At 35.4% G+C, this 19,457-nt stretch overlaps 1 protein-coding gene across 3 annotated transcripts in view; it reads right to left on the bottom strand.

Annotated features, from left to right (window-relative positions):
- Positions 1–19,457, bottom strand: part of LOC145297582 (uncharacterized) — a 59,320-nt gene that overhangs the window by 19,533 nt on the left and 20,330 nt on the right. The gene's annotated exons all lie outside the window — the stretch shown is intronic.

Below are 19,457 nucleotides of genomic sequence, written 5' to 3'. Positions count from 1 at the left end.
ATATAACTGACCTTGTGTGTGTAACGATCTCTACCAAACTACACTGTCGAATTTTGGTCTACAGAAATGAAACGATATCTGGTGTGTTTGGACCTGTTGGACAAATTCGATTTGGCTTTTAGCCGAAAAAAAATGCTTGTTAAGAGGTCAGGATTGAAAAATTGGAATTTACAGGGTTGAACGATAAAGTTATCTCCTCAGAGAAAACAACACTACGGCTTTATTTAAAAAACAAATTGTTGAAAAACTCAATTCAGGTTACTTGATTATGTAGTAGATCTGACATCTATTCGATGTAGCCGCCTTCAACCTCAATCACCCCCTTGATACGGATCCGGAAGTGGAAGCATGTATTTGCCACAAGCGCCGGTGGGAGCTCAGCGAATACTCGGCGGATGACGGCGATCAGGCTGGCTTTGGTGTTGTGGGAGGTCAAATGAGTGATGTTCTCACCTTATGACCAAACGAAGTGTTCCAGCGGGTTATGGTCTGGGAGGAGGAGGAGGAGGCTAGTGAGAGAAGGGTACAAAGTCGAAGCATTCCATCTAAAGCCAAGCCTGTGTCTCTTTAGACTTGTGGAACGGCGCTGCGTCCTGCTGCCACACCCACCGTCAGCCACATATTTGCAACAGTGGATCACAACACTCTTCGGTACATTCAGGTACATTTTGGTGTTGACTTTCAAGCCGACTTCAAAGATGTGAGGTGGCATTATGTGACCCTCGTTTGAAACCACACCAAAGACCATAACCGTGGCTGGAAACCTCGTTGAGCTGTGCCCTCGAACGTTGAACCATCCAGATTTGCATTTTGAGGGTGCTGGCAATGGTCCTGTTGTCATAACTTGGATCGGTAGAGAGCATGATTTGTACAACCGTGAATCTTCGATCTCGCTCGTTGAACATTGTATCACTTTCAGACATGATAAAAAGCTCCTATTGATCTTGGGATTTGTACAAAACTAGCCAACTAGTAGATGGTCTGCAACAAGAAAAAGAAAACCGGCGGTTATCTAACGGAAATGGAATCATGTCGTCTTTTCTAGGGCGAAAATGTTATTGTTCCACCCTGTATCGGGCGCAAGTCGACTTAATTTGTATCTTCACGCATGCGTAAATATACATTTATACGTTTAACTGCGTTAATTTTTAAAGTTTTGATATACATATATCCTTAGGTCATCTGTTAGCACGAGCGGAAATGGAATCATGTCGTCTTTTCCTGCTAGAATTTAATAAATTATGTCTCAGTTTCGTGAAGGAATGAAGTTGCGCCTTACGTCTCCTTTGATGCTATCTATGCCTTACAGGCACTGTCATACTATTTAGGTTTGCTGAGTTAAATCTCATATATCATTTAATAACATTTTGCCATGAAGATACTGCCAAGTGTGCTGCAAAGAATGTTGGTCCCTCTATCCGGTTAGAAAATGCTTTACATCTGCCAGTCTCCTATATTGAGTCATCATTCGTTCATGCATGGAACATTGTTGTCACATGTGCGCTGGTGCACCAACCACTAGTCTCTATTTCTTGGACGAGGTGTAAAAAAGGAGTTCTGTACTGTCTACTAAGCTGCTGCACCTGTCCCATTGCCCCTGAGTGTCATTCATGTGTTTGTTTTTCAAGTGCTCCCACAGAATGTGCTCCGACGAACTGACTGCACTTGTACCCTTTGAGCATAAATTTTACACCCAAGCAACAAAATGTCACCCCTTCATTACAGAAAGCTCCAGATGCTGGAAAACTTTATATGAGCTTTATTTTTCTTAAACCGCTTGCCTTTAGAATTCCCTATCTGCTCTTTGTTTTCCAGATCGTATCAAGATGCAGATCATTAGATGTGATGTGAACAAACATCTTGCTGCATCACTCTCCTCTTAGGATTCCCCCTTTATAAATGTTACCCTTAATTATATAATAACACGTCTTAGTAACAATATGCCTTGCTAGGAGTAAAGAAATGTAAAAAAGAAGAATTTTTAATATCGGTCATTAGAAATATGAATCAAGTTGAACTAAGTTCATTGGAGTTAATAATATAAAAGCTTTATTAGAAGTCAATGATGTTCAAATGATCAATTGACTAGCGAGAAAGTATATTTTTATCTTTATACTGCATCATAAACTTAAATTTTATTAATGTTGAAATGCACTAAGATTGTATTATTGACTTCATATACATTCATACAAGCATGGAAAAAAAAAAGATAGTCAGATCTGCAATACTAAAATTACGCAAATCATAATACATTCAAATAAGTCCATGATTAAACAGTATTAAAACCGTCGGTCAATTATAATTGTTGAACAGTTCATTCATCCAAAACCAAGCTTCTATCTTTACATCATCAACGTTCTGATCCCCATCTGGCATCAATTGAAATAGATGGCTCTCGTCTTGGGGAGGCTCCATGTTTTGACAAGCTTCTGGGTTTGACCTTTACTCCTGATCTGAAATGGAACACATACATCAAATCTGTTGCCAGGGACACTGGGAAAATGGTGGGATCCTTCTACCGCTCCAGAAGATATCTCACTACTGATGCAATTCTCTATCTATATAAAAGCCAAGTACGTCCAAGGATGGAGTACTGCTGCCATATCTGGGCAGGAGCTGCTAAAAACAGCCTATCCGGCCTTGACAGAGTACAAAATAGACTTCGTGGTTTAGTGGGGGATGCTCTTTTCTCTTCCCTGCAACCTCTCTCCCACAGAAGAGACGTTGCGAGCCTGTCTTTGTTTTATCGTTATTTCCATGGCAGGTGCTCATCTGAGCTCCAATCTCTCGTCCCCCCTCGCCAATCTTTCACGAGAAACACCCGTCTGGTTGAAACTACTGTCAATAATTTTCCCCACTCTTTTTCTGTGCCTAAATCCAAACGTAGATTCCATGAGCAAAGCTTCTTTCTTAGAAGTGCACGCCAGTGGAACTCTCTGCCGCTTGCCTGTTTCCCACCTAACTACAACTTGGACGTCTTCAAGTCCAACATAAACAAACTCCTGACAAACCGCCCCCTTAAATAAGACACTCTATCTAAACACCCAATACTAATGATTACTACAATACTATCTCATTGATTACTGCACACGCAATAACCCTTATCCCTGAGTGGCCTTCGGGCCTTGATAAGCATGTAAAAAAAAGTTAACGCATTGATGCCTGCGCACATCAGAATATTCCCTTTAATTTTCGATACATAAAATATGTTTGTTTCAGCCAATATACAATCGAAACACTCACTTCCAGAGCATTTTTAATTTTAACTACTTTATTGAAAATGGTTCTTGGGTGCTTTCAATTTGACTCTAGTAATATGAAAGTCATGGTATCATAAGTAGCTTTATGCATGAAACTACATATGATGCTCATATATTAACTATATTTATTATATGTGTATGTGTGTGTGTGTGTATATGTGTGTGTACTCTTATTTCTCGTATGTTATCTATGTATATATATATATGTACATGCATATTAAAAATAGAAGAAAAAGAACTATAATTTGGTATACGGCCCATACAATCAAATGTTAAAAACAAAACTTGGCAAGAAATTTCTAGATCTTATTGAAAAACACTTTCCCGCAACCAACCCCTTACACAAAATATTCAATAAAAATACCTTAAAGTTATCCTACAGCTGCTGCGAAAATTTAGAGATGATAATTAAAGCTCATAATAACAAAATATAAAATAAAAACAATGTAACCAACAACAAAATAAACAATAAAAAAGTAGACACCATGACAAAAATAAAACTAACACTAGCAGAAATAATAATAATAATAATAATAATAATAATAATAATAATAATAATAATAATAATAATAATAAACCTACCCCGGACAAGAACAACCATGCTATAAATAAAAATAAAAATACTAATAACGAACAAGATAAATGCAACTGTACACACCGCACACTTTGCCCACTTCAAAATAAATGTCTAAACAAAAGCGTAGTTTACCAGGCCACAATATTTGCGAAAGAAAACCCGAATAACAAGAAATATTACGTAGGTATGACTTCTTTAGATTTCAAAACTCGATATTATGACCACAAAAGTACATTCAACAATAAAAAAAACACCGTATGAAAACAACGCGAGCAAATAAATACTGGGAACTCACGGAAAGCGGACATTCGCCGGTAGTCAAATGGAAAATAATAAGACAAGTTATATCATATAGAGACCTAGACGACCCATGTAGATTATGCCTTCATGAAAAATTTGCTATCCTGTACTTTAAAGAACCCCAACATCTATTAAACTGTAGAAGAGAAATAGCGAACAACTGTGTTCATAGGTTAAAATGTACTCTAGGATAGTGATACAAAATAATGTTAAAACTAACAAAAACAATAGAAAATAAACAAATAAATTAATTAAATAAACATGAATATACATAAACTATCACACATATATGTATATATATACATATATATATATATATATATATATATATATATATATAGTAAGTTATAAAATATACATGGCGATTAAGCTACACTGAATATTCCGCGTTTCATCTACTCTAGGATTCTTCAGGCTTATATGCATAAGCCTGAAGAGTCCTAGAGTGGATGAAACGCGGAATATTCCGTGTAGCTTAATCGCCATATATATTTTATAACTTATTAACTAGCTCTACTCACGTATTGAGCACTTTTGAAGTAAATACTTAAAGTTTACGCATAAATTTATACTTTTGTATATTAATTTTATGTGAGTAAATTAAGTAGTTATATATATATATATATATATATATATATATATATATATAAAAACTAAAATAAAAAAAATTTTTTAAAAACCCTAACCTAGATTCGAAACAGGCCAAGAAACTAGGTATCAGGATAAATAGAACACACACAAAGGAACAGGTCAACAAGAGGTCAAATAGGTCTTTATCCGGTAAGTGAATGTTCATTGGCTGATAGGAAGGGCGCAGTGGATACTAGAAAGCTGATTGGCTAACTAAAATCTCAATAGAAGGTGCGTATATATAAAAACGACAGACAACCACAAAATTCACGTATAAGCCTGAAGAGTCCTAGAGAGGATGAAACGCGGAATATTCAATGTAGCTTAATCGCCATATATATTTTATAACTTACTAAGTAGCTCTACCTACGTATTGAGCACTTTTGAAGTAAATACTTAAAGTTTACGCATAAATTTATACTTTCGTATATTAATTTTATATGAGTAAATGAAGTAGTTATATATATATTTATATATATATATAGAGAGAGAGAAAGATAGAGAGAGAGAGAGAGAGAGAGAGAGAGAGCGCACCAAAAAAGTAGTAGAGAAATTCTTTAAAAGGAGACTTACCAGAATAATAAAAAGCTCAACAATTGGGGTGGAGCTTATATGCAAAATGGAAAAATGGAAAATAACGATAATATAATAATATATACATATGTGTATAAATTTCATCGTTCATTCAATAGGGCGATTACATCAATTAGGAGTATAGGAAATAGATGCTCTTTATACCTAGGTATTTCAAAGCCTAATGCTTCTCAACAGAAGAGGTAATTCTTCTTATCAGAAGAGGAGAGAAGGTGCTAGGTAACATATTAGAAATGTGGCGTCTAGCGATAACTACATTAGGAATGAAATAACGGGGGTCAAATGAAGAAGATAAATGGTTTAAATATGGAGAGAGGAAACTTGGAGATCTACAATGATTAATGTTATATAGGATGACGTTGTGATTATCATATAATGGATATAAGTGGTATAGAATGGGGTTAGGGGGTTGGCCATGGTGCGTTAGGGGTATGAGTTCAATACGCGTGTCATATGTACATTTCTCTACTCAAACATACCCGTCTATTTGTTTATTTGTTTTTCTTTTCTTTACTCTTGTGATTCCGGTCCTTTCCGCATTGCTTTTGGCTTTATATATATATATATATATATATATATATATATATATATATATATTCATTTATATATATATATATATATTCATTTATATATATATATATATATATATTCATTTATATATATATATATATATATATTCATTTATATATATATATATATATATATATTCATTTATATATATATATATTTTACACTCTCTGACCAACATCATGGAGTAAAGTGTCATGAAATGCTAAAACCAGCAACTCTTTAGCTCTGCTATCTTTATGATCTGCTAACTAGTTTCTTTCATCTGATGAAAAGAACCATACATTCTTTAAAACTCAGCGGAATCAGGATATTTCACTACTTTTTTTATTGGGGTTATTCTGCCTCCGGCCTATAGATCTCTTGCTCAGCTATGTTAAAAAATAAAATCAATTTTCGTTCAGTAAAACAAAAGTTATGATAAATTTACTGCTGTTCAAAATCGTAAAAATTCGTGAGGAGGTGTGCGACATTTTTTATGATTGGTTTCCATAGCAACCACGTCGCTTCAGTGACTAGTATTGCTACTAATTCACTGTACAAGTGAAACAGAGAGAAAATGGAAAATAAAATTACAAGATATTCTACTAAAAAATATAATAAATTTATAACTTAAAATATTGCAGCATTAATATTTTAAGTTATAAATTGATTATAATATTTACTAGAATATCTTGTCCTTTTCTTTTCCATGTTTAAGCTTAACCATATTACTTTTCATGCTTGCATTTTTCTGTTGTAATATATATAATAGGGGCGTGCAATAAGTAATTCCCCTGACCCATTCCAGTTGTCTGATCTAGCTGAAATTTTTCATGTGCAATGATTTATATCTCTACGGGTTATGTGACAAATTACACCTCTGAACTAATCGTGGTTTCTGTTTTACAGGTGTTTGAACTAAGTCAGGTGTGAAATGGAACCTGCTGAATGTTGAACAGTGATCCGGTTTTTGTATTTAAAAGGACGCACAACACAGGAGACTTTTGATAAAATGAAAGAAACTTATGATGATGATGCCCCATCATATGACCTTGTAAAACGCTGGCATCGTGAATTCAAACATGGCCGGAAGTCTGTGGAAACAGCTCCCAGACCTGGTCGCCCCTCTTCTGCCATTAATGAGGCATCTGTCTGTCAAGTTGAGGCTGCCATTTTGGAATATCAGCGCATTACTATTCGCCAAATAGCCCAAGATGTCAAGATTAGCACAGGGTCTGTGGAAACTATAATTCATGACCATTTGCATATGCATAAGGTGTCTGCCAGATGGATTCCCAGGTTGCTCACACAATTCCAGAAGCGAGCACGCGTCGAGTGCTCGAGAATGAATTTGGAGATGTGCCAAGAAGATGAGTCAAAGTTTTTCAAAAGACTGATTACACAGGATGAAACCTGGGTTCATCACTATGATCCAGAGACCAAAGCCCAGTCAATGCAGTAGCAGCACTTGGACTCACCACCTCTAAAGAAGGCAAGGGTGCAGCCCTCCGCTGGCAAGATCATGTTCACAGTCTTTTGGGACCAGGACGGAGTAGTGATGACATATTTCCTGGCAAAGGGTACCACAATTACAGGAACCTATTATGCTTTACTTTTAAGGAAATTAAGGGAAGCTATCAAAATCAAGAGGCGGGGCAAGATCAGCAAAGGTACCCTCCTCCTGCAGGACAACGCTCCGGTCCACAACTTGCACGTCGCCAGATCAGAAACATGGGCGTGTGGGTATGAAATCCTTCCCCATCCTCCCTGCTCTCCTGGCCTTGCACCCTCTGACTTTCACCTCTTCCCAGCCATGGAGTTGTTTTTGAAAGGAAAGCGTTTCCCAGATGATGCAGCCTTGATTTCTGAAGTAACGTCGAGGTTGGACGACCAACCTGGGGTGTTCTACAAAAAACGGTCTCCAGAGCTGCATCAAACGATGGGAGAAATGCATACCTCTGGGTGGTTTCTATCTAGAGAAAGACTAATAACTCTGCCAGGTTTCGTTGCTCTACTGCAATGGGAAGTGGGTCAGGGGCATTACTTATTGCACGCCCCTCGTATGTATAAGTACATTATATATAGTGATAGATTGGTAGATATTTATTAAGAAAAAGATAGATTATATATATATATATATATATATATATATATATATATATATATATATATATATATATACTAGCAGAGAGACCCGATATTGTCCTGGATTAAATGAGGATCAATGAACTTCTTACACTTTTATACTTTATACTTTTGTTTTAATCGAAATCTTTGAAATCGCCCATTTTTCAATCAAATCGATTAATCTCCTGCTCTAGTCGGGAACCCACTGCGATGCATCAAGAATAAGATTCGCGTGCCTCCCCACAGTGACTTAATCCAAAATACATTATTAATATCACATTGCACTTTAGTCAACCTACTCTTGACTTTTTTAAAATTATTTCATGTGATGGCTTGAATTAAAGTTTAAAATGCAAAAGTTAAGTATCATGATGCAATTGTGCTCTTTATAGAAGCATTCATTTAGAATGCGCTCCTGTCTTATCAAAGAACCAACTATTGATTCTATATGTCGAGTCCTACTGCTCGTGTGGCGATAAAACTTCTCAAATGCACTTGTGATTTTAGGCTGTACTGAGATGTTAATTTTCGTCAAAATCGGACCGTTCATACTTTAATTGGATTTTTCGATTCTCAATTTTCGATACTCATCGAAGGCATTCCAGTACAAAGCTCATCCAAAAACACTCCCAGAAACAAAGTACATTTACGGTGAATTGCAAATAAACATAGCTCAAGAGACAAATTCATAGTCACACACAGGCACACATAAAGTGCCTAGATAAGTGCATAGATTGAGAAGTGTTATATATATATATATATATATATATATATATATATATATATGTATATATATACATATATATATACATATATATGCATAAATCATCGTACATATGTATATATATAAACATATATATACATATATATATATGCATAGATCATCGTACATATACATATATATATATATACATATATATATATATATATATATATATATATATATATGTGTGTGTGTGTATATGCATAGATCCTCGTATAACGATTAGATCACTCTCTGACTGACGTAAATGAACATTTAAAATTAGAATGTTTAAATTCAACGATATTTCACGCGGTTAATGGTAGTCGAATGGATTAGGTCTTCGCTAATCGAGCCAGAGATGTCTCGTGATGCAGGGTTCGAATTGTTCGACTGGTATCAATCGTGACACCCTGCACTGAAGATTCCCGAAAGGATGAAACACTAGTGTCTGTAGGTATTTAATTATTATAGTAAAAAATAATTATATATATATATATATATATATATATATATATATATATATATATATATATATAGAGAGAGAGAGAGAGAGAGAGAGAGAGAGAGAGAAAATAAATAAATTGAAGGCTGAAAGAAAAAAGACAAAAAAATTGAAAAAACGAAAAAAATAGATAGGTACATGACTAGAAATTCTAAAATGTAAAAAGAAGGGAACATAGATAGATAGATAGATAGATAGATAGATAGATAGATAGATAGATCAAAAGAAAGAAAAAAGAAAATTATGTAAAATATTTAGAGATGAGGTCGCAGTACACAAAGTAATAGTTGAATGAATGAATTACGCGTTTTGTGCAACTGAAGACGTCAAAAAGATGACGTCAGAGGGCAAAACGATGACGTCAGAGGACAAAAAAGAAACGTGACATACAGCTGGTTTGCTTCATTCATACCGTAGATGAACATTTTGATTAAACCCTGACTATAATAAATAGAAAAGTCTACGTATGTAATTAGTCTACAAATACAACTTCTAAAATAGCCAATGAATGCAGGTTAATTTGAACAAATGTAGTCGAAATTATACATTATACTAGATGACCTGACCCGGCGTTGCGCGGGGGTATTTCTACTCTCATTTTGGTTCGCTACGTTTTTTATTTTTTTTTGCTTTTTTTTTCAGTGTGTTTATTTTATCAGATAATTTTTATGGAGCTTAAAAAATTCTATATAATTATTACAAGATCGTGTGGTTATTAAATTATTAATTGGGCCAGATAGATATAAAACCAAGTTTTTAATTGGATACGTGAATGTTATTAAATTAATTTTTTAATAGTAAACATATTTTAATAGGTAAGGATTAGCTAATTACTTTACAGCCATAGGTTACTTTCTATTCAAAAGTTTAAATATATATATAAGTCTTTCAAATTTCGAATGATCACGAAGTAATTAATTCTTTTTTTTTTTTTTTTACTGTCAACAATTAACTAAAGATGAACATGTCTGGCTTGTTCTAAGTGGATTTTATTTCGTGATTAAAGTATTATATTATTACTAGCAGAGCTACCCAGCGTTACCTGGGGCAAAACTGTACCACATTTCTGTCAAAACATACTTCTCCGCCCAGCCCATTCCTCTCTCTGGACACACACATACACACAGCTCCTTTGTATAGAAGACATAGTTGTTGGATTGACATGGGGCCCCAGGAAGACAGTAATTCGATAGGTTGCACACACGCAGATCAATTCCATGTGAGGAATCCGAGAGAAAGAGAGAGAGAGAGGAGGGGTGAAAGGGGGGAGAGAGATCATTTTAATTAGTTAGCTACCTTATTAAGGATAAATGGGTGAACATAGCGAATATAGATCTTAAGGGATATTTTGCTCGTGGCGACATACACACACTAGATACACTAGACAGGGTGCCTGAAGCCGTAGTTTCTTTGTCAACCTCGACATCCGTGACGTCATACATCATGATGTAGATTGATGTCTCTTTGCTTTATTCTACTTTGACGTTAGGCACATTGACGATATCATCCATCTGTTGCGATCACGCAAATTCTTTTGCAAAAGTTATCGAAAGAGGTAGAGAGTACTGGAAATCTGAGGTGACTTGTTGTCACTCAGACTCCAGGGAACACCACAAGTTGTTCTCAAATAGCAATCTTTGATGATGGCTTGTATGACTACCCCTAGTGAATGAATAATAATCTCAATTTATTTTGTTGCAACCAGATGCACCCTTATTATAAAATCGATGGAAAGTAATAAAAAATATCAAACATAAGATACGAAAGTCGTTCTAAAAGTCAAGCTTCCTAGTTTCTAACTCCAAAAGTTGAAGAGTTTCAACGAGAATGTTACCATTAAAACGAGTGACATTTTGTGCTCATGGATTTATTTTTCTATATAGAGATCACCATTTTCAATACACTTTTGCTAGCAATGAACGATCCCTCGATCGTAAATGTCCGGGTCGCTTTTAGTCACTCATATTTCTGTCGCCACTTTGAAATCGGCGGACGCATCTTCTAACTGTGCTGACATCAACTGCATTGGCTTCGTAAACATTCAACAGGCGCCGGTGAATGTTGATCGGTTCATTTTTTTTTCAGCGTGGAGAAATTCAATGATGCATTTCTGCTTCTGACGCACGTCAATGACAGAGGTTGCTTTCGTATAGTCTCACACTGTCAATATCTGCAGCAGAGAGATTACACTTTCAGGTCATGAATGCATAAGTTCAGTCATCATAACGATGCAATTTACAATACCCTCTCACTATTATATAAACACAGTAAATATTTTCTGGATTTCTACTCTGTTAATACGAATCTTTCTTTTATATATATATATATATATATATATATATATATATATATACTAGCATTTCAGCCCGGCGTTGACCGTGTGTTTGGAGGTGTATGTTGAGCAAAAAAAAAAGTGGAAGTAGGAAGGCAGGCTCAACCCCGTACTGCGAAGGAGGAAAAGAATGGGAAAAAACATGACGTCTTTGCTGTTACAGCCACCGCCAAACCTGAAGTGACGTAGGTTTTAATTAAGGCTAGACGATCGAAAGGAGAGGGCGGTTTTCGAAAAAATCGGCGAAAAAAGCGACCCCCCCCCCTGTAGAAAAGTGCCTAGTTGAAGGTGAAGATATTTATGTTTTTAGCCAATTTTTCGATATTTGTCGTCTGAAAGGTCGAACTTCAAAACGATACTGATCTTGTAAAAGTTGCCTCTGTCGAAAGTTTTAGTCAGACATGCAAGCGTACATACAAACATACATACATTTATATATTGATAATTCAAATTTTTTACCCAAAACGATTAAAAAGCTTGCCCTATCTCTGAATACCCTTTATGTAAAATTTCAAATGTTTAGACCAGAAATTGTCTGAGTAATTTGGTAGAGACCAAAGCGGTCAATTTTTTTTAAACTTTGACCCCTATTATGGCCCCTAACATTTATTGCTTTGGGCTTAAATGAAATTATTAAGTTAGATCCATGTCCAAGGAAACTATATCTAAAATTTCAAGTGTTTAGACCCAAAATTGGCGGAGGAGTTTGATAGAGTTCTCAAAGGTTAAATCGTTGAACTTTGACCCCTTAACAGACAAATTTCTGGCCAAAACGGGTTACAAAGATTTTCCCATATCTCCCTACCCTGTATATCAAATTTCGAGTCTGTAGACTGAAAATTGGAGAGTTATTGTGTAGGGAAATGTACACAGACACACACTTTGACTTTTATATATATACTAGCATGGGTGCCCGGCGTTGCCCGGGTCTTTGGAGGTGTATACTGAGCAAAAAAAAAAAGGTCAATTTTTTAAACTTTGACCCCTAACCTATCTCTAAAATTTCAAGTGTTTAGACCTAAAATTCTGGGAGGAGTTTGGTAGAATTCTCAAAGATCAAACCGTTGAACTTTGACCCCTTAACAGCCAAATTTCTGGCGGAAAACCGATCACATAGATTTTCACAAATCTCAATACCCTGTATATCAAATTTAGAGCCTGTAGACTAAAAATTGACAGAGTTATCGCGTAGGGAAATGTGCACACACACAGACACACAGACACGTCCCCTTATATATATATATATATATATATATATATATATATATATATATATATATATATATATATATATATATATATGAAGTAATGTAATCAAAAGGATATAGTGTTTACCTGATATACGCAATGGTAAACTTCAATCTAATATAACTACTAGTATTTATATATAGATAATTTAATCCCAACCGAATAAAAAAGCTCAATACGCAATAGAGAGTAGAGCTTATTATAAGAGAAAGAAAATTAAAACTGTAAGTTGAACTTTACAATCAAAATTTATTGTTCGACTGAATACTCCAAAAAACAATTTGCAAAGTCCTTGTTCCGCGGACTTCCGAGGAATGTTATTCTTGCTATTCTTCTCATCAGAGGACGGAAATAAATCAGCAAATTATATTTGTAGCAATGCTAGAATTTGCTAGTTATGGCATTAAGTGAAACCGCAATTTATTGTAGTCATGAATTGGTAAGAAAAAAAAGCGAAAAAATGTTGGATAAGTAAAAAAAAAAAATCTAAAAACAAACCGCGCATAATATTTCAGCTTTCATGAAGATTCTCTCAAGATAATCCGAACTGCGGAAATAGTCCTTTCGAGAGAATGGAGTCCAAAATTGAATTTGGATTGTAAAGTTCAACTTACAGTTTTAATTTTCTTTCTTTTATAAATATATGAGCCTAAATGCCTTACCGCTCACCCATCTCGCACGACTGTCTGGAGACATCGCGATTTACTTAGATGTTGTTTGTTTTGGTTTTAGCGATCTGCTTTGAATGGATTCAATTATTTACGGAAGTACATTTTTACCTAAATGCGAGTTGGGAATAATTTTCCCTTTAATAAATTCGGTACCCCCCACATACATTATATATACCGCTCCCCATGTGGGGGGTACCAAATTGGTTAAAGGGAAAATTATTCCCAACTCGCATTTAGGTAAAAATGCACTTTCGTAAATAACGTAATCCATTCAAAACATATCGCTAAAAGCAAAATAAACAACATATATATATATATATATATATATATATATATATATATATATATATATTTCAATTTGTCTTTACATAAGCAGTAATTTGTTGCTACACAGTCATCTTGCTCGTGACTGTGTAGTAACAAATTACTGCTTATTTCCATGGCAGGTGCTCGTCTGAGCTCCATTCTCTGTTCCTCCCTCGCCAATCTTTTTCAAAAGACACCCGACTAGCTGAAACCACCGTCAATAATTTTCCCCACTCCCTATCTGTGCCTAAATCAAAACGTAGATACCACGAACAAAGCTTCTTCCTTAGAACTGCACGCCTGTGGAACTCTGTTCCGCTTTCCTGTTTCCCTCCCGACTTCAACCTGGATGTCTTCAAGTCCAACACAAACAAATTCCTGATGAACCGCCCCCCCAAGTAATGACACCTTACAAATTCTCCAATACTATTGCTACACTATCTTTTTGATTACTGTACACACAATAACCCTTATCCCTGAGTGGCCATTGGGCCTTGATAAGTGGTGAACTCCATGTAAAAAAAAAAGATGTAAAGACAAATTAAAAATGTAACTTGCTTCTTACGTATTGAGCACTCTTGTATAAACCTCGTTAAATTTTCACTGATTACCCTACCTTTGAAAAATAGCAGCCTTAAATGATATATATATATATATATATATATATATATATATATATATATATATATATATATATGCATGTGTGTGTGAATATATATACATATAAATATTCTAAATTACAAAATGGCGTAACGTAAACATATTATAAGGTATTTACAGCTTCTCTTACAATGTTCAGATTTTTAATCATGTCAAAACGCACTTTATTTTCCTTTTGATGAATTGATTGTTGCTATTTCTTCTGATGAGTTAACCGCAAAAATAGATTCACTGATTGATATAATAATAAAGTGATTGATTTTGTGCTACGAAACAGATACTGTCAAGAAGTGTAAATGCTAACTGAATTAAACGAATACATTGTAAGATGATCAACATCATGAACTTGGAATGTAGACTTTTGTCATTCATTCATTCATTATATATCTGTGTGTGCGTGTGCGTAATCGTCCACAAACAGTCTGTTTCGCTGTATCACAGCACTTCCGCGTGGCTCGATATGCTAGTGCTCTTGCTTAGATTGAAACTCGATCGTTTGTTCGATAGTCCGAGCTTCATGAGGGGTTTGACCTAATTTTATCAACTACGTAAAAATAGCGAATGATTTTCATTAAGTTATGCGTCAGCGTGGGTGCACAATTATTATCGACTGACATACAAAGATATATATGTGTGTGTGTGTGTGTGTGTGTGTGTGTGTGTGTGTGTGTGTGTGTGTGTGTGTGTGTGTGTGTGTGTGTAATGTTTAAAGCATACACATTCTTTCCGTCAATAATTTTCTTTTCCCCACACTAATGCGTTTCTCAATGAAAATAATTCACTATTTTTTTTTCTGCTTAATCAAATTAGGCTAAATGCTTCCCGCTTCTTTCCCCCCCCCCCATCAGTTCAAAGCCGAACTTATCTTAACGAAAAAACCAGCGTACAATTACCTTTACGCGATGGCTTTTACTCTTCACTTGGCGTTATTCTATAATCATGGCGTTGGTCCAGGCAACAATGGTAATATCTTTGAGTCTAATTTTTTTATGGACAATCGTATTTTTACCTGGATTTAGAATGTGTGAAATTAGTTAGACCACGGTTCTTTCTGACCCGGAAGAAAGTGGCAGTCGTGGTGGTGGTGGTGGTGGTGGGGGGGTATTGCTGTTGACCGTGAAACGTGTATTACTTTATTAATATCTGTTTATAAATATTGTCCGTGCTTTAACTGACTCCATAAAGGCAATGATTGAAACGGGCATTTTTTTTTAGATTCATAAAAGACGTTGCCAAGACTGCTGCAAAGAAGGTAGACTCCATTTACCGTGCTAGACACACCTGACACTATCCTACATCTCTGCAAAGCAATCACTCGCTCATGCATGGAATATTGTTGGCACATATGGATCGTTGCATTAACCTTTAGTTGCTTTCTATTGAACTGTACCCAAAAAATGTCTCCAATCTAATAGGCTTCGAATTGGCAACCAAGTTCCAAATCGCCCCCCACCGCCATAATGTTAAATCTCTGTACTTGTTTTACAAGTATGTTAATGGAATGTGCACCGATGAACGCGTAGTATGTGTGCTCCACTCGATTTGTAATGTTACACGTGTTTACACACGTTGTATGCAGTCGACGTCGCAAGGAACATAGGCCAAGTAATAACTCGACTCTTTCTTTTGTGACATTTATTTTCAGGTACATTCCTAAATAGAACGTGATCGTGTTCCTTCTCTCTGACCTTTGTTCTCTCAAACGCCATTTAGAACGTGCTCTCAAACGTGCTCTCGAACGTCATCGTCCGCCTGTGCACACGCTCTTTTTATAGTCTTTTTCTTCTTACGTGGCTCGGCATTTGCATACGCGCGTCCGCGCTCTGTTACGTATGTAAATACCCTTGACTAACTTGACAAGCAACAAAATCATACACCTTCGTTATATAAGCCTTGCACTCTGAAAGTCTCTTCTCTCCAACTACTAGATTTTGGAATTCCCTCTCTGTTTTCTGCTTCTCTAACTGTAGTAACATACATAAAGTGATCTCTAAAGTGAACTGTAATCTCGCTGCTCAACTCCCTACTCAGAGTGTCCCTATATGCACTGCCTCTATTTCACAGCACCTCCTTACGTCTAAGTAACAATTTTCCTTGTTTGTCGTGAATATTTGTTCAAATAAAAACTATACGAGGTGCCTTCAATCAGTTTGTTGTACTGTTCCAACGACTTCTGGAAGGCTCTATGCAAGTCCACTTGTGCGAGTGTGTCAACGACCTTTGTCACAACCTCTTTAATCTTCTCTATTTTCCCGTAACGACAACCTTTAAAAAGATATTAACAAAATATTAGCGCCAGATTATAGACACCAAGTGCATTGAAATGATATCGACTACGTATTTACTAAGACATAAATCGATAACGATTAAGACCTTTACTTTCTGTAAAAAAAAAAAAATACTCCGTCTGCTTGAAAAATATACTGATTGAAGTTGTATTTACCAGAAGAGAAGGAAAATGAATAAAATGTTATAAGAATTCCCTCCGTTAGACGTTCCTCAGAAATAGCATCTGCCGCATCTGAGCTGGTACACTACTGGCATGATGCAAAATAGAAGGTCTAACATAATATGTTCCACTATGTCTACCTAGCTCTAGCCCCTGTCGCATCGACACAGTGCAGCATTCCTGTGCTTGTTTTACTACCTTCACAGAATATGCTCCGAGAAATTCATAGCACTTGTACTCCAACAACGAAACTGCTCCTGACCTCAATGGATAAAAGCAAAATCCTAATTTTCTATGATAATAGCTCTTTCTCCAAATCCCTTACCTTTGGAATTCACTCTCTGCTCCATGTTTCCCGAATCGTAGCAGCATTCACAAATATAAATGCAACGTACACAAATATATTGCTGTCAATATACAACACAATATACTCCTACGCTTCACTAGCAATATGCATTGTTTGGGGAGAACAACATTGAGATAAAACGATTGTATAGTTTAGTTAACAGCGCTACAGCCGTTTAACTCTTCAGTGAGCTCCGTGTAACTTTTCTGCTGTATCCATTATCTGATGTTAACCATCGAGTGGCACGTTCGTTTCAGTAATGCGTGTGACGGCAATCGCAAATATTTGCCAATATTTTTCAGCCTGAAATTAATTTATTTACCTGCTACCTAATGAAACATTTATCGCGGGCGTGTTGAGCACATCTTGTCGCTCTTAAATAGGAGTGTCCGGGTGTCCAGAGAGTAAAGAAGTTAGAAGTTTCCTTATTGTCATTAGACAAATTATCGGTCCTTATTGAGTCCAATCCATGTTTGCAGTCATTCATATATATATATATATATATATATATATATATATATATATATATATATATATATATATATATATATATACTAGCAAAAGTACCCGTCCGCTACTGTGTTCAAAAACAACCTACAGAAAATGGACTCTGATTTATGAAAGTATGATATGTTATGAAAAGGGTTGCAAATTTGGGTTAAATTTTGGGGGTATCAAAACCAAAGCAAAATATGATGAAAGTAAAAATAAAATAAATAAACCACATAATTTATTATACCATACCTGTTCACACTGAAACACTTATCACAATATTCTGTGGATCTATATTAAAAAAAAAAACTTGTTAAACTTTGTGACATATTTCCATTTTATGGAGGTCTGGCGCGAATAAACACCCGATAATTTTATTATACCATATTTCTTCAAACTGAAACATAATTATCAAAGAATATTTACGCAGATAGATATGAAAAGTCCTTATTAAAGTTTGTGCCTATTTCTATTCTATGGAGGCCAGGCGCGAACGCACACCCCACAATTTTATTATACCATCCCTATTTAAGTTAAAACATACTTATCAAAGTATTCTTATGCACATCTATATCAAAAACCCTTGTAAACGTTCTTTTTTTATTATTTTTTTTTATTTCCATACTTTGTGGACAAGGCGCGAACGCAGACCCCATATATATATAAACCGAGCCAGAGATGTCTCGTGATGCGGGGTTCGAATCGTTCGACTGGTATTAATCGTGACACCCTGCACTGAAGATTCCCGAAAGGATGAAACACTAGTGTCTGTAGGTATTTAATAATTATTATAGCAAAAAAATAATTATGACAGCCCCTTTAAGAAATTCGTTTCTATCGTTGAGCACTTTCAGTTGAATTAAAAGTCCGTCAACTTAGCTTTTATGCATAGATCATCGTATAACGATTAGATCACTATCTGACTGACGTAAATGAACATTTAAAATTAAATATGTTTAAATTCGACGTTATTTCACGCGGTTAATGGTAGCCGAATGGATTAGGTCTTCGCTAAACCGAGCCAGAGATGCCTCGTGATGCGGGGTTCGAATCGTTCGACTGGTATTAATCGTGACACCCTGCACTGAAGATTCCCGTAAGGATGAAACACTAGTGTCTGTAGGTATTTAATAATCATTATAGTAAAAAAATAATTATATATATATATATTGCCGGATAAAAGAAAGTCCGCACTTGTCAATGTTTTTTCAAAAACCGCAAATTTAAGTTTAATTGAATGTAACTGTTTAAACAACCTATGACTCATTTGATTCGCCTTTTATTCCTCTATAATTTTACCTGCTCATATTGGACGTTTTATTGAAGTATCTTAGTGTTCACGTCAATTTAAAAAAAAATAACTTCAAATATTAATCTATAAAGGTATAGTACAAGGTGCTAAGTTAATATGCTACAAACGTATAGATAGTGGGGGTCAAAAATGTTTGCAAATTTTATAAATTGATAAATTTATGCTTCAATATTTTCCAATCTAATAACTATGTTACTCACTGTTTGATATGCAATTATATGAAGTAAATCCATAGAAACGGAAACCAAATAATCATATTCTGGGGAGGGGGGTATGGATCTTTAAATGATTTCAGGAAGGAATATGGGCCAAAAGAGTTTGCAAGCACTCATTTATCCGCAATAAATACGATTTTTA

Source organism: Euprymna scolopes, chromosome 18 (assembly GCF_053919585.1).
Source record: "Euprymna scolopes isolate OS-2025 chromosome 18, ASM5391958v1, whole genome shotgun sequence".
Classification (NCBI taxonomy): domain Eukaryota; kingdom Metazoa; phylum Mollusca; class Cephalopoda; order Sepiida; family Sepiolidae; genus Euprymna; species Euprymna scolopes.
This window is presented reverse-complemented; position numbering and strand designations above follow the sequence as displayed.